The sequence below is a fragment of the Cygnus olor genome, chromosome 1, assembly GCF_009769625.2.
Source record: "Cygnus olor isolate bCygOlo1 chromosome 1, bCygOlo1.pri.v2, whole genome shotgun sequence".
Lineage (NCBI taxonomy): Eukaryota > Metazoa > Chordata > Aves > Anseriformes > Anatidae > Cygnus > Cygnus olor.
In genome coordinates, this window is record NC_049169.1 from 94,606,182 (window position 1) to 94,621,179 (window position 14,998).

The window sequence follows — 14,998 nt, forward strand, 5'->3', positions numbered from 1 at the left end:
AGGGGTCCACCCCCTTCCCCCACTCTGCTAGGTTTCTTGCTTGATTCTTTTCACATGTCCCTTCCCCAGTGAATATATCTGAATGTTACATGGCGTTAATTAAGGATCTCAATTGCATATTCGTCTTTGCAAAGCTTGCCAGTGTGTACAGGCAATTGTGATTGACTGACAGCACACGAAGAACAATGGAGAAGCCTTAACAAGGCTTGGCAAAGCAAGGCAGTGAAGAGCAATCAAAGGGGAAGAGCTTCACCCAAGGTCTTCAGGAAAATCTCTGACTGGAGACTTTTGTTTCCTTAATCAACAATAGGAAACAGCTCAGCCCTGCTGCAGCTGGTGATAAAGTAGCTCCCCCAAGGCCCACCACAAGATGAAATAACCGTGTGGCTCGAGGTAGAACAAGCTGTTCTGTAACACGCTGTATGGTTGTTCAGGGAAGTCTTGAGAAGCTGCTTCTTCCCAGCAAGGGAGGGGAGCTGGGAGCTGGTGTTGGGCTCTGCAGCTGTGCTGGGCCAAGGCATTTTGTGATCCTGATGCAAAGAGGCTTGTGGATGGAGGGAGGTGGAGAGTCCCCTCCAAGGTGAGGCCCTGACCAGCTGGCCAGAGGCTCTGGTCAGCCATCTGCTCTGCTGGCCTCCTAGGTCAGGGCCTGGGTGAGCTGGAAGAGACAATGTCTGCATTTCCCTCACCTCTCGCAGGAGGTCTTCCACAGGCAGGGTGACCTTCAGTTGCGGCCACCTGCCCTGCGCGTCAGGGGAGAAGCTCATCCTGGTTCTGTCCCTGGGCACTGTCCACAGGGTTCACAGTTCCGTGAGCCGTGGTGGTCTCTGGTACTGCCCCACCTGAGCACCTCACAGCTTCCCTTGCATTCACCTCATGTTTCTGGGGCTTAAAAACTGCAGTTAGCCCTGCCTGCTTCACAGAAGAGAAATGGAGGCACAGAGATGTTGCCTTTTTGGTTTCCTAAGCAATGGTGAGAAAATCTTGAGGCAGAACCAGGAATTAGACCTGGGCTTCCTGTTGGTATTCCTCAGGGAGTTACCTATGGGGTTTCCTGCCCCCGGAGACAGGACTATGGCTAGTATCACATGGTAAGAGGGCACAGTGGTTCAGGCAAAACACTAAGGAATCACGGTGGGATCTGTCAAGGTTGATAGCAGTAGCACAATGCAGCGGCATTAAAACCTTTCCCTCCATCTATCAAGCCCCAAATGGCATTTACGAAGGCAGATCTCTGCCAAGGAGTCATGTTACAGTGCAATTCTTTGTTAACCATGTTACTGCATGTTTTTGCCTCGCCTGTATACGCAAGTCCAGTCCATGTTACAGCTTGGGACAAATTCCTTGGTAAAACAGAGCTTAACGTGTAATAACCAATATTGCAGCAGGATTACCAGGCATGTTCAGTGTGCTGGGTGGAGAGGACTGCTCCACAAAGAAGAAGATGGCCAAAGCAAGGTGTGCGTTGTTAATTTTCATGGGGGGTGAAGTGCTGATCTATAAAAGTTTGCACTATGCTTTTAGGCTACTGCCTATTTTCCCACCTTTCTTTCAGTCACCAAGAAACATTTTAGGCTAAGTGCCTGATCTACAGTTGTATGCCTATGCAACTGTTGTGGTTACCTGTATGTGTCAAGGGGAGGTTGTTTTTCACTTAACTAAGGCCATACCAATATAACCCCAAGCTTCAGTTCCATTACAATAGCCCAGATTGGTCTGCCATTGATTTAGCTCTCCTCTCGCCTCAGAAGTGAAAGCGCTGCCCATGCAAAGCAGGGGTGTAGGAGCGTGCCTACGCTCGCTCGCTGAGCAGGTGCAGCCAGAAGAGTCCTTCAGCCGCAGCCTTGTTGGAGGCACATTCCCAGAACTCGTGGCTTCCACCTGGGAGGTGTTCCTGCCCCACAGACCCCGCATGGAAGAGGGAAGGCAGCAAGGCAACCCGCCCCCTTGCTGCTCTGCCTGGTAGGTAGGCCAACAATCTCCAGCGGTAGGTACAGCCCCTGCAGCTAAGCCAGCCCAACAGCATGGAAAACTGTCCCTGAAGACATTTGAAAGCAGAAGCACAAGTATCTGCTTGAGGTCCCTTCCTATACTAAGGAGTCCCCACCCTCCAATAGCTGTACTAATGACACAGCACTCGCTGAAGGCCTGTGCCTCTGATTTGCATTAAAAAGCTATGTTCCTGAGTCCATATCTGACAGTTTGATAAAAGACTTGATTTTTCAGGAACTCTTGAGTTTCTATTAAAAGCAGTGAGAGAGCAAATCTCTGCTCATTTGAAATTCAAGGCATCTACTCAGGAGTCTAAATATGGAGTTGGACTTTTATTTTATGATATATTGGCCTTTGTCTTGGGCTGTCGTAAAGCAAACATGATAAGCTAGCAACTGGCATAAAGTTTCCAGTTATTTTCTAAATGTTACAGCAGCAGAGAATGAAGTAGAATTATCAGAGGGTCAAAGGCATAGAGTAGAAATGTCATTAAGAAATGGCAAGAGTTACTGATAAGTTTTAGTATCTTTGTTTTATTACTTCCCTGTCTCAGTCAGATCTGCAAACACATTGAATCACATTTAATTGAACAACAGCTTCACTGTGAAACCTGCCATTCTTAGCTCCAGTATAGAAAATATCTTTAAAAACACCACCCCCGCTTTCTAACGTTGTACAGACAAAGAATTACAGGTCGTCTGCCATAGGATATACACTACATGCAGCATCACCTGCGTTAAGTCTGTCTTTTCATCCACGGTGCCACAAAGAGCGGTCTGGGGGCCAGTGCGTGCCCCCATGCAGAAAGACTGCCTTGCTGACAGCTTGCACTGGGTCTGCTCCTTCCTCCCACTCTCTGTGCACCTCGTACACGTGCCTCTGTCACAACTGGTGTCCTCTGGGCCAGTGTCCCATAGCTGCAGAGCAGGGCGAGGCAGGCGATGCTGTGTGGAGGTGTGCCGGGGTGACCTTCAAGTTCCTGAAGCCCTGCCCACGCTCTGCATGGTGCACAAGCAAATGCTTCCCTGCTTCCCTGAAAACACTGCAAAATGGAGTGTGTTCTGCTTCCTTCTCCTGTGAGCTATTGTATGTTGCAACGTTTGCTACCTGTGATCAACCATACATCTTTGATTGCTCTTATATAAGTAAACAGGATTAGCTGTCTCAGAGCATTTGGCCTACATTTCACAGTTTTGCTGGTGAAGCTGTGCTGGATAGGAGTGTGAAAAAAAACAAAGCTTGTGAAAGCCCTGATGTTGACACAGTTATGTCAGCAAAAAAAGCATTTTTGTCTGAATAACTGGTTTCCTTCTGGGGGATGCGTTCTGTCAGTGCTCTTAGCTGTGGCTTGTACTGCTGTACTGGCAAGTCCCACCTCAAACAGCTCATAGACCCATAGATTCATCTGGGTTGGAAAAGACCTTCAAGGATCATGCAGTGCAAAGATGGCAAGGTATACAGTCCAGCTGGGCAGTGACTCAGCCTGCATGGTTCTGGCAACTACCCAGCCTAGGTAGTAGTCTGATGACCTTGGTGGAACTCCTAGGAATGGTATGCATCTATTACAAAGTCTAGGCTTGAGGAGGGTGTGCAAGAGGCTTCTGACCTGCCTCTGATTTAGTATTTTTAATCAGCAAGATACTGCAGCCGCATGCTTGGAGTTTGTTCACCTGAGCTTCTTTCAATTCCAACATGCAGGGCACTGTGCAGTGGAAGTTGCAATGGTTTGGAGAGACTGGATACTCCTTTAGGTCAGATGACAGATTCACGTATGTGGGATGCCCCACTCAATATAATACATCCCTCTATTTGCCTTAAAACATATAAGACTTCACAGCTCTAATGTTGCCGTAAAGTTAACTCACTGGAGTGATATATGCTGACTTAACAGAGGCTGAAAGTGACAGCTATGTATGGATAAACCCTTCATTTTTAAGTTGGTTATTTACATTAGATCAACCTATGTGAATCACCTGAACAGCCCATTCTACTACCTGGATAAAGATTTCTCTGTCTCTTGTAATTTTTTTGCTGCTTTTAAACTCCTCATGCAGTCAAGACTAGCTGAAGCAGGCTGGAAACTTCTCTGCAACGGTGGTTAAATCCCTCATACGCTCAGTTTTAACCTTTAATCATTTTACTTTCAGCCAAAATTGCCAAAAGACCCTTCCTCTCATTCTGTGCACTAGAGATTATTAAAAGGTAATGAGAAAAGCTAAAACTCATTTGCTCAGAAAGAATAATTCCAACTCCTTTCTGTGGCAAATGAGAAAATTAGGCAAACGTAATGCATTTGTCAAGGACTCAGTTGAATATCCTATGTTTTATTCAGCTTCACGTAAGGGTACTATAATAAAGGTCTGGGCATAAGTCCCTGACAGGTTAATGACAGCTCCGACGTTGTTTCAACAGGGCTTTGTTGGAGCTCTGTAGTTTTCCACAAAGCAGACTGGAAGCTTGAGTAAAGGTCTGGGCCCAAGAGTTCCTGGTAATAGAGAGGGTGGGATGGATGGGTTTCTATGACCGTTGTTAGAGAGGATCTTGTCCACAGTTCTCTACCTAACCACTGCACTCAGCTCTGCTGTGGACCCCATGAGCTCTGGCCAGATAGGTGTGTAAATCAGAGTGCCAAACATACAGTAATTATCATTTGACTTCTGGGCATTGCCCCCAGTTCCCTAGAAAACACTAAGGTCACTTTTTACCATCTCTCAGTTTCTGCCTTAGGAAAACGTAAGCAATGGTGCTTCTTGATTGTGTTAACACCCAGCACTGGTAAAATTCATACATAAATTCTGAGTATTACTGATGGTCCCAAGATGCTGTCCCAAGATGCTGATGTTGTGTTGTTAAGTCTAGTCCGGTAAGATTAAAATATTTATAGGAGTGAATTATCTACTCTACAGAGGCAATCCTATATATTTCTGTCTTCCTCATTTTTATGCTTTATTCCTCTGTGTATTTGAGTCTCTCTGCACTGCCCAACCTCACACCACCATTGGGGTAGGGAGGAGACTAAATTCATGGGTTTCAGAGCTGCCTTGAATCTGCCTGCCAGGCTCTCCTTTTGGCTCCTGTAGAGTGCCTGAGCTTCGCAGTGCCTATAAAGCTCCAAGTCTTTGGTGTTCCTGTTCCAGCAGCATTGCTGACGTAGGGGGTGGACAAATGGAGCTACTGTACGTCCTCAAGAACCTAGATATAGCAGTGATGTCATCAGAGAGGTGTTTACAGTTCGGAGAAAATTTCATTCATGATGATTTAATAATTTCAGACCCCTGGAAAGCAATGGGTTTCTGTTCTCTCTCTCTCTCTCTTTTTTTTTTTTTTTAAGCTGCTACACATCAAAGGTGCAATCCCAAGAATACAGTGACTATGGATTTGCAGAGAAAGGCATATATGTCAGAGGGGAAAATCTAAAAAAGTAGTTTACTAAAAGGAAAATTGGTTTCAATGGAAAACATGCATCCAACAAAATGCCTGGAACAATCTGACTGCAGCAAATACCTGACTTCGTGCTTCAGTCAAAGATAAGCTATCAGGCTGACTGAAGAAGTAATGGAATGAAATTATACTGTCTGTGTTATGCTGAAAGGGCAGAATAAATGATCCACAGACTTTGCAGTCTTGAAGGATGGTGGCATTTTCATGAATTTTCTGTACGGTGTTGCTTGCAGTCAGACAGGACACCTGCTAGCTTGCTCATCCTACCTTGCTTCTGCTGTTCAGGTCTGCAGCAAAGCATGATTGTGGTAGGGGTAGATAAAGAGTACAGTAGGGCTAGATCCACAGAAAACATTTCCAGCAGTGACAGAAAGGTGGTGGAGAGAAAAGCTGCTTCCCTAAGTGCTTGTGTATGTCTGGGCTCCCCAGCTTCTGCTCCTGGAGCTTCTTTGGGATGATCCTAAACAAGTCCCTTCTTCTCTCTCTGGAAGGGATTCTTTACAGAAGAAAGCTCAGGAAAAAGTCATCTCAGTGAACTAAAAGCATGAATTTCACGTAGGTGAATCAACTGCATTATAGTGGACACCTTCAGTAAGAATTAGGGTGGACTAAATTAAATGTTCTTCAACTTGCTTTGGAAGTGAAGTATACTGCAGAGAATAAGCACACCTTTAAATCCAAGTCAAAATGCCCACGTGGGGCTTTAATGTGATTTAATTAAGTTTTTTAATGTTTTGTTAGCTTGCAAAAGTTCATTCAGATTAGCTTTCCGGTGTATCTCCATGCAGTCAAACCCATACATGAGGCAAGACGTGCATTGTTCTCTCTCAGGGCCCAGCAGATGCAGGCTTTGGGCAGCTGCACATGGCTCTGTGCGAGGTTACCAGCTGCACCCCTCTCTGGTGCCTGCCACCTACCAAGGATGGTGCCGTCACCTGCCTGAAGCCATACCCAAGGCAGCAAAATGCCCATTCTGCTCTTTCTTCTGCCACCAGCTTTCCACGTGCCGCCATGTACCCACTTGTTAGAAAACGGGCCATAACAATATCTGTGCATCTACTCTTCAGTGTGCTTTGAAGCTAAGAAGGGAGAGAAGGATTTGCAGGCCTGTTGTGAGCACCTGATGTGGGTGACTTCTCCTATGGTATTTTGTTATGGGAACTCAACTGCAGCAGATTCCTGGAAACTTGATCCCTGAGATAAATGTGGAAGAACTGAAACAGCAATATCTGTCCAGTGCTTCAGCCTTTCAATTCAGAGGCAAGTCAGAAACTCCCTGACCTGGAACAAGGCTATCGGTGTAAAGATGGCTGTTCTCAGCTGTGTGCATCCAGTGGACCTAGGTGGAGGCACAAGTTACACTGAAGAGCTAAACTGCTTTCAGAGTCACAACCTACTAATGTGCACTTTCTAAGAGACTGATGACATTTAAAGTGCTTTGAGTAGACTGTTTACTTTCCATTTAAAACAGGAAATTCATTCCACTGTTTGTCACAGGAATGAAGCACACTGATCACCATCCCAATGACCAAACGTTTGCTATCTCACATAAGTTCTCCTGGAGAACAAATACACATCGTCATCGTTAAATACCGTCTCATCAGTTATTCTGGGACAGATTCTCTTACAAAGGTATCAGATTTAACTGAGCATCCATCTTGCTAACCTCACCAGCCGTTTTCCAGATGGTGTTTTGAATACAGTGTAGACCAGGGGCCTTGCTAACCAACCCATTATTCAATTAATTAGCACTTATAAATTAAGTATGTGCCTAGCAGAGTGCGTCATTCTGTGTGGCTAGTCTCTTCTCATGGTGCAGCGAGGAAGGACTGTGAGTCATTGGGTCACCACGGGTGATGAGCAGGCCACCTCAGTTGGTCATCTCAGCTGAAAAACAAAAAGCGGAGTAATTTGTATGTGCTTTGTGACTGTGTTCAGAGGAGAAAACTCAAAGTGGGAGATTCAGAGCTCTTTGCAAACTCTTATGCTATAAGCTCGTATGCTCTTTGGTGGTGTTGACATGTAGGTGATGGCTCAAACACCACAATGATAGTAAGGTGAAGACATAGCTAGGTACCTCATGCATCTAACACATGGCCACTGAAGTCTATGGTGCACTTTGTGCTGCTCACCCCATGGGAAGGCTGATCTCTGGGCCCCCTGAAACTGATGGTGGTTTACGTAGTGACACCAGAGACACCTTTAAACCCTCTTACCAGAACCACGATGGCAAGTAACAGCGCAAAGCCCAGTGCAGGTTATAGCTCCTCACATACGTAACTACGAGACCTGTCCTCATCTCTACGCAATTACCGGCCTCTAAGGTTTACTCAGATGAACTTGCAGAAGCTGCAGTCCCACTGCTGAGCTGGAGGGTGAGGTGCAACGTGCTGGATACAAGCTGCTTCTCCTAAATGAGAGACAGATTAGGTTTGGGACTACACCCAGTTTCCTTAGCTGTCAGTGTACTCCCTGGCTGGGGAAATCCCAAGGCAGCAGGCTGCTGGCACCTGGGAGGTCTCATTGGTCACTCTGCACTTGCCCTGTTCTTAGTCTTTTTTCTGAATTATTTGCTACTGGCCACAGCTGAGAAGGCAGATTGGATTAAATGGCCCCTTGGTGTGCTCCAGGTGTGGACAGTCTTATGTTCTTGAAATTGACAAAACTAGCTTGTAATAAAACTGTTTAGCCAGGGCTGTTTATGTATTGAGTGTTCATTTGTGAAGTGCTTTGAACATCAGGGGATAATAGCTAATCTTTGATTATCAGTAGAAACTACTTTTTCAAAAGGAAATAGGGGTGGGGAGAAAGGGGAATTTCTATTCAGTCCCTGATTCTGCTAGCCTGGGGAATACTGTAACACGGAGCAGAGTAGATGTGCATGTTGGTATTTTGGGAGTGTTTCCAGTGAGAAAATAGTGCAACTCAAAACTCTACGTCTTGGGGTCCTTGTCTTGTCACAATTATATGCTGCAAGGGTTTGTGTTATTCAACCGATAAATAGTGTTTAAATAACAGAAAAAGATTTGCTTCATGTAAATAAGAGCAGTGGTATCACATGTGCTGTTCTCCTCTACCTGTCGCATTTTTAGACCAGACGTGATGGAGTGGTTTGCTTATGGTGTTCACTTCCCTCTCGTAACCTGTGGTTTCATATTCAGCAAGAACCGATCGTTCCTGAAGAACACCTGAGGGATCTGTAGACACCAGTGTCACAAGTGCCCAGCTCCCATTGTGCCTTTGCAGAACTGATCAGTTTTGTCATGGGTCTGGTGCAAATATCCATGGCAAAGGTAGCCTGCCTATTTGAGCAGAGAGGCTGAACCATGGAAATTAAAACCAGATTTTCCAAGGTACACAAGCATCTAAATATACAAACTGCAGCCCATCTGGCTTTTCAAATGCACCGCACAGGTCAGGCCCTTAATTCACACTGATTATAATGAGAAAAACTTCAGCGGGTTTTAAAATCCTGTTAGTAGGTGTGTGTCTGCCTCCATTGGCCTGCATGCTAATGGCTCTCATGTGGGGCCTTTCTCAACCAGAAATGAGGCTGTGTGAGGTGCTGTAGTCCATGCAGGACCAGTTAAAAGAGAAAACATGATTTCAGACTCCAGTGTGGTTACCACAGCACTGAACTTATGCCAGGGGAATGAAGACATCTGCATGAGAGATTCTCCAGTCAAAATGTCTTCATGTATTTCTTTATTTTGTTTCAGGTCAGGGTGCAGCCATTCGGCAGTGCTGGTCATCTCAGGACACTGCAGTCATACCAGACAACCCAAACCAAAGCAAAGACCAACAAGGAGCCGACAGAGGACAACAGGCTTCCCAGTTTGTAGGGTGATCTACCTTCATACGGTAAGGACTTCTAGTGTGGACAACACTGGAGTAACCTTTAAAATCATCATAGACATTTGTGAGTTGTTTTAGGGAAAAGACCTCCTGTGAGAAGAAAGAGAAAGGCATCTGGCAGGCACTGCAAATCCCACTGTGGCCCTGACAGAACAATTAAAACAAGATGTTTAGGAACAAGTCAAACCCTAACTTACCCATTCCCATTGCCAGCTTCTGTGTGGAGTTGCTCAGATAAGTCTTGCTCCTGATGGCTAAAGATAGAAATGTTTTCCACTCTGATCTTGTTTGTCTTCTTAAAGAGTATTAGAGCAGGCCTCAAAATAGTTTTGGAGTTTGTTTAGTTCTCGTTCTTTGACTTGGTTTAGTGCTGGGAGTCCCAGACGCGCCGGCCCTGGAGACAGCAGAGGTCTAACTGGGGCAGCTGAGCAGGCTGGTGCCCAAATACAACCTACCACTGGAAACCCCTTACAAACCACGGTCAGGAGCAAGCACAGACTGAAGCCTTACAGTCTTGCTGCCAAGACAGAAAACTAATGGTGACCTGTTTTAATGGTGCATATTGCTGCTATATCCGATAGGAGCCATTTTGTGTCAAACAGCAGGGGTGAAGCTGAATCAGTCCCATGCAGATGCAGGCTCCTTATCTCCCCCAGCCGTGCAGATGCTGGCTGCATCAAGAGCTCGTGTTGTTGCCAGAGCTTGGTGGCCGGGTACCAGAAAGCTGGCTGCTGCTCCAGTAAGGGCTCCGGGTGCCCATTGGCACAGAACTGTGCTGTTCTTGCCAACTTCATAGCTAGTTCCTGGGTAATGCTTCTTCCCTGTGTGAAAACAGGATGGATTTCCTGCAGGAAATTATTTTCATATTATCTTCAGTGAGATTAGGGTAATTTTCCCCTCATCAGCCAAAAAGAGAAAGTCTGACAATATGGTTTGACTACTGCTGCCTTAACAAGTTGCCGTTGCTTCCACCAGAACTATGTTGATAGCTGGCAAGTTTCACTGCTGGTGGGTGTGCTCAGCCAGGGCAACTCTATACTGTCCACCAGCGGTATTTACCCCGGTTATCAAACACCAGGCACACAGCACACTGTCTGTCACGCATCCCCCTTTTCTGTCTCCACCTTCCTGCCAGCCAGTCCACCCTAGAAACCATCCAGTGCCCTGCTCCGTCTCTAGTTCACCATGAAGTGAATGCTTTCTCAATGACTGAGCATACAGGCCTTCTCCTGTCAAGACTGGGGAAAACCTTTTTAAAAAAAATAATAAAAAACAACCTTTTTTTTTTTTTTTGGTTAAACCAAATCAGGGCTGAAGTGGTGTATTGATTGAAGAATGTGTAATTAACCGACAATCAGTGAACTATACGTTCAGGACCAATGTCAGCAACACAACAGTTAAACCACAGTGTTAGACAATTAGAAGACACTAATAAATACCTACAAGCTCCTCGGCATGCTTCTATAACTAATCTCCAGAAGTTTTCATACCAGACACACAGACACCCACCCCTCCCTTTCCAGCAAAGGGGGTCACTTCTGGGAACGTGGGTTCCCCTGCTTACAACCTGCTCCTGCTGGGGTTGTGGCCACTCCTGCTTTAGGGGTGCCCATGCTGCTCCCTACAACCACCTAACGCACCCACTAGTGGAAAGGCACCCCAGCAGGTCACCAGCAGTCCCACAGACAGGAGGCTGCTGCACTGGGTCTGGGCAGAGGTGTGATGCCAGCAGGGTGACCGCTGTCAGTGCTAGATTGGGTTTTCACTGCTGCTCTGTTCCTGCTCTGAGGTCTTACAAATTTTGGTCTTACAAATGAGGTCTTACAAATTTACTCCCTTAACAAATTTTTGTGCTTCTTTTGTACATCTTTTCAGATTGATGCCTTCTTTGTTTCAAAATTCTCTTTGTCATTCCCTGGTTACCACTTAATCCAGCTGATGGTGGTTGTCCTCTTTAGCATGATCAGTTGAGGTCTGATGGTTGTTTCCCCCTGCAGCAAGATCAGTTTGGGGTAAATGCTTCCTCAGACAGTTTTGGGTTTCCCATTCATGCATGGTGTTTACACTGACTTTTCAATCTTAGCAGCTGTTGTCCATGTCATTTTGCCAAGGGTGAGCTGTGCAGGCACCCCCACAAGTGATGTTACACAACCATCAAGCTTGTATTAGAGAAAAGAACACTGGCCCCATGGCTGGATTTTGGAGGTCAGTTCCATATATATTTATTTATATATAATATATATACTTATATACTTATATATTTATATTCTGTATATATTTATTTTCTCAGGGCTTACCAGTTCACAATGTTTTGAACTTAGTTACCTCAGCTTGCATAGCTCCATGTGATAAATCCGTTCAAATGCACTTGTCACGCTCAGAGGACCAGCCACATATGTCTATAAGCCTAATCTCTTGTGACCCCATATCTGTGGGGGACAAGGAGGAGAAGGAAGAAGACTGGAAAGCTATTTTTGCCATACCGTGTTTTGGGACACTACAGACCCCACTTGAGATGATGTAACGTACAGCAGCTCCTGGGTTTCCCCTGAACCTCCAAAGCAGAAAATCAGAGGGCAGGCCTCAGGCAGAGTGCCCTGTGGGACTGGGAAGCTGTGACGGGACCACATGCTGGCATTCCCCTTGCGGGGACACTGAGGGTTGCTCCTGTCCCCTTCAAGGCCCCTTGCAGCTCCCAGAGGGGTGTAAAATGCCTGTGTGCCACGCAGCCTCTTACTTTTCGTCTGCGACAGAGGACAGGCCTTGTGCTGCAGGGCTGCAGCAGCTCTAGCCACCAGTTTTGTTCCTCGCCCCCTCTCACCTGTTGTGTGTGATGCAGGCTTGGTGCCAAGCTCTTGAGCAGCTGCCCTTTTCCAGCTCCCAGGCATGCCAGCCCGAGGAGGCCCAGCCCCGTTTGTTTGCAGCGGCAGCCCATGAATAGTAACTACTTAAGGCCATTTTGCACACTTCTGTCATCTTATAATTAGCACTCGGTCCCGCAGCCGGTGAGAGTCCCTCCCCACAGCAATCCTCTCCCCTTCCTCCACTGCATGTCACAGCATAGTCCGCAGCTGCCTTCAGAGATGTTTCTAGATCACACATTACCCAAATTTTCTGCTGGTCACCATCAGCTGCACAGTCTCATTTCCCAAGTCACCAAGGTGGATAAATCATGGCTTGGCTTTGCTCTACATTGTGCTCTTCTCTCTTGCTGCTGCATCAAAAGTAATTGTGTGCTCCTCCTGCACTGCAGTGAGACACCTCTGCCTGCCTGAGGTGCTTTCTTTGGGTCTCCTGTAAAGCAGGCGACCCAAAGGAAGCTGGGATCTCGTCATTAGATGGCTGTGCCCAAACCCACTGGAGAAAACCAGAGAGCTCCTCATCCACCAGCTCCTAAGGGCGGTGAGATAACCCCCTAACAAAGTCCATTCGCATGTTGTTCTTTCCTTGGTGCCAATGCACAGCTTTCCCCAGCCCTGTCCTTCCTCCTGCAGTTAATCTGAACACAGATATCTTTGCACATTTTGTTCTTGGCAGTTTCGAAAGTTGCCTTAGGATCTTATCACCTTAAAAAATCAGATCATATAGTGGTAGCCTTAGAGACGGCCTGATTGATATCTGAGCAGCCGAACAAATGGTAAATTTGAATAAAATATGGCACCCCATTGCCTATTAGTTCTGCTGATTCTGAGAGGACAATTTGCCAACGTTAAGCAAAGTGCATGTCCCGAGCATCCATGGGACTGCGGATGTGTAAAAGGGTTTGCAGAAGTGCTGTGCAAACCTCATGAAATGCCTTTTGCCCATTCCAGATCCTGCATGCCCCAGCCTGCGCAGTTACAGGGATTTGGTACCACTGGCACTGCCAACCCAACTTATCTGCGTATTTGTACAGTAATAGAGACGTTTGCGGGAAGAGGAGAGAGTTTCCTGGTGATCCTTAAACAAACAGTGATGAAGCCAGGAGCTCCTGCAGCTTGGCTTCCACAGGCACCACCAGCTCCCGTAGCGAGAGTGAGAACACGCTCAGAGGAAGATCGTGTTTCTGGGTAGCCATTTAGTCTGTAATCATGATACGACTGCTCAGGTTTTTCAGATCATTCATTCTAGTTGCTTTCTCCAAACTCACTTTCTGTGGCCTTAGGAAATAACACTGTGGGAGAGCGTGCAGTCCCATTCTCTTCTCTGATTTGGACATCATCATGAACCTGCCCAAATATCTGATGCCAGTTTCATTTTGGGTGACCCCATTGCCTGCACAGAGGGCAGGGAGGGCTGCGTTAACTGCTGCTGTTCCACCTGCCCTGAATCAGCTTGTGAGGGGTTTTACTCAGCAGACTGGATGAGATGGGTCCTGACCTGAGGGTAAAGCCGGACACAGCATCCATGAGGTAGGCTAAAGAGCGGGCTTTGTGTTTGGGTGACCACACCGCACACCTGCACACGATTCCCAACGTGCTGTTTTCGTAGGGTAGGGGGCCGAGGCAAAAACAGCACCCAGGGCATCAGAAGGAGAGCAGGTTTGGCTCCCAAATGAGCAGGCAGGCCTGGTGGCCCAGCGGCTGAGACACAGCCTCATTGGCTACAGCAGCAATGGTGCTGGGTGTTAAAACTGAGCGCTTGTTCCTCCTGTGGTGCTCATCTATTTATTGGCCTGATTGTAAGCACAGCCTTCTGAACTTGTAACTGATACATCCTCCCTACACCGCAGATGATGTTCACTTGGGTATCAGATTGCTATCTGTGTTTGCTCTCATTATCGCCCACCATCAGCAGGTCTCTTTAAAGACCAGCTCTGACCAGACACGATGGAGAAGAGAGAGGCCATTTGTCCTCAGCCGTTTGATCAGCCATTTTCCATTGCACAAATACCGTTGAGGGCCGATTCCCCAAACCCAGGATGGAAATCCCTGGGGCACACCTGGCTGGCTCCCTCTGCTCACACGTAATGTACCACAGAGTGTTCAGCAAACATTGCCCCCAGGTGCACTGACTCCTGTGTGACACTCCTCTTCCTAACCCCATGAGGCTTTGAGGAGTCTGGCTGCGTGCCTAGGCCTGGGGAGGCCGTGTTCTGCCTTGCAGGGTGCAATCACCTTGAGGTACCCTGCCCAGGCAGACCAAGGCCCAAAAAAGCCTTGGTCCTGACCAAAGACCAAGGCCCTGCCTGTGCAGGTTGCTTCAGGGGCTGGCTGTGGGCGGCAGCCATGGGGCACCTGGAGATGGGCGCCATGTTGGGGCTGTTCCCCTGGGGACAGTGGGGTGGCTGGCGTGCATTTGTCTAGCCTCCCAAAACAACAAGAAAGTCTGGAGTTAAGGCTGGCAGAGCAAGCCTGTAGCTTAAAGGCAGGAAAATACCCGGAGCGCCATATCGTGACCAGGAGGAAGTTCAGTATTAAATAAATCCCAATAGGGTACAGCAGCGTGCAGCCGAGGTTCACGTGTGACTCAGTCCTGTCGTGACACTGTGGGACCGGGGCACGCTGGTGAACTTCCATCACGAATGCAGGTCCCAGGGCCGCACCAGAGTCCCTTTCCCCTTCCCGGGGTCCCCCCACAAGGTGCCGCCCAGCGCTGCAGGGCCGGGGCAGCACCGGGACCCCCACAGGGTGCCGCAGCCCCCCCTCATCGGGCCGCCGGCGGCGTGCGTGCACCTCCCTGAAGGTCACCTTGCGAGGGCGGCTACGCCCTCAAAAAAAAAAAAAATTTA

General features: G+C 47.4%; 2 long non-coding RNA genes across 3 annotated transcripts in view; one reads left to right on the forward strand and one right to left on the reverse strand.

The window, feature by feature from the left end:
- Positions 1-11,362, reverse strand: part of LOC121076137 — a 44,255-nt gene extending 32,893 nt beyond the window's left edge. The window contains exons 1-2 of the long non-coding RNA XR_005823344.1: positions 9,486-11,362; positions 5,701-7,320 (exon numbers count right to left, since the gene is read on the reverse strand). This is a non-coding gene — a long non-coding RNA (uncharacterized LOC121076137). The remainder of the gene's footprint in view (positions 1-5,700; positions 7,321-9,485) is intronic.
- The window catches only part of LOC121076130, a 71,857-nt gene extending 56,893 nt beyond the window's left edge, over positions 1-14,964 (forward strand). The window contains exons 5-6 of one of the 2 annotated variants that reach the window (XR_005823341.1): positions 9,153-9,294; positions 11,372-14,964. This is a non-coding gene — a long non-coding RNA (uncharacterized LOC121076130). The remainder of the gene's footprint in view (positions 1-9,152; positions 9,295-11,371) is intronic. The other variant, XR_005823342.1, reaches the window with a different exon arrangement.
- The last annotated feature ends 34 nt before the right edge of the window (positions 14,965-14,998 follow it).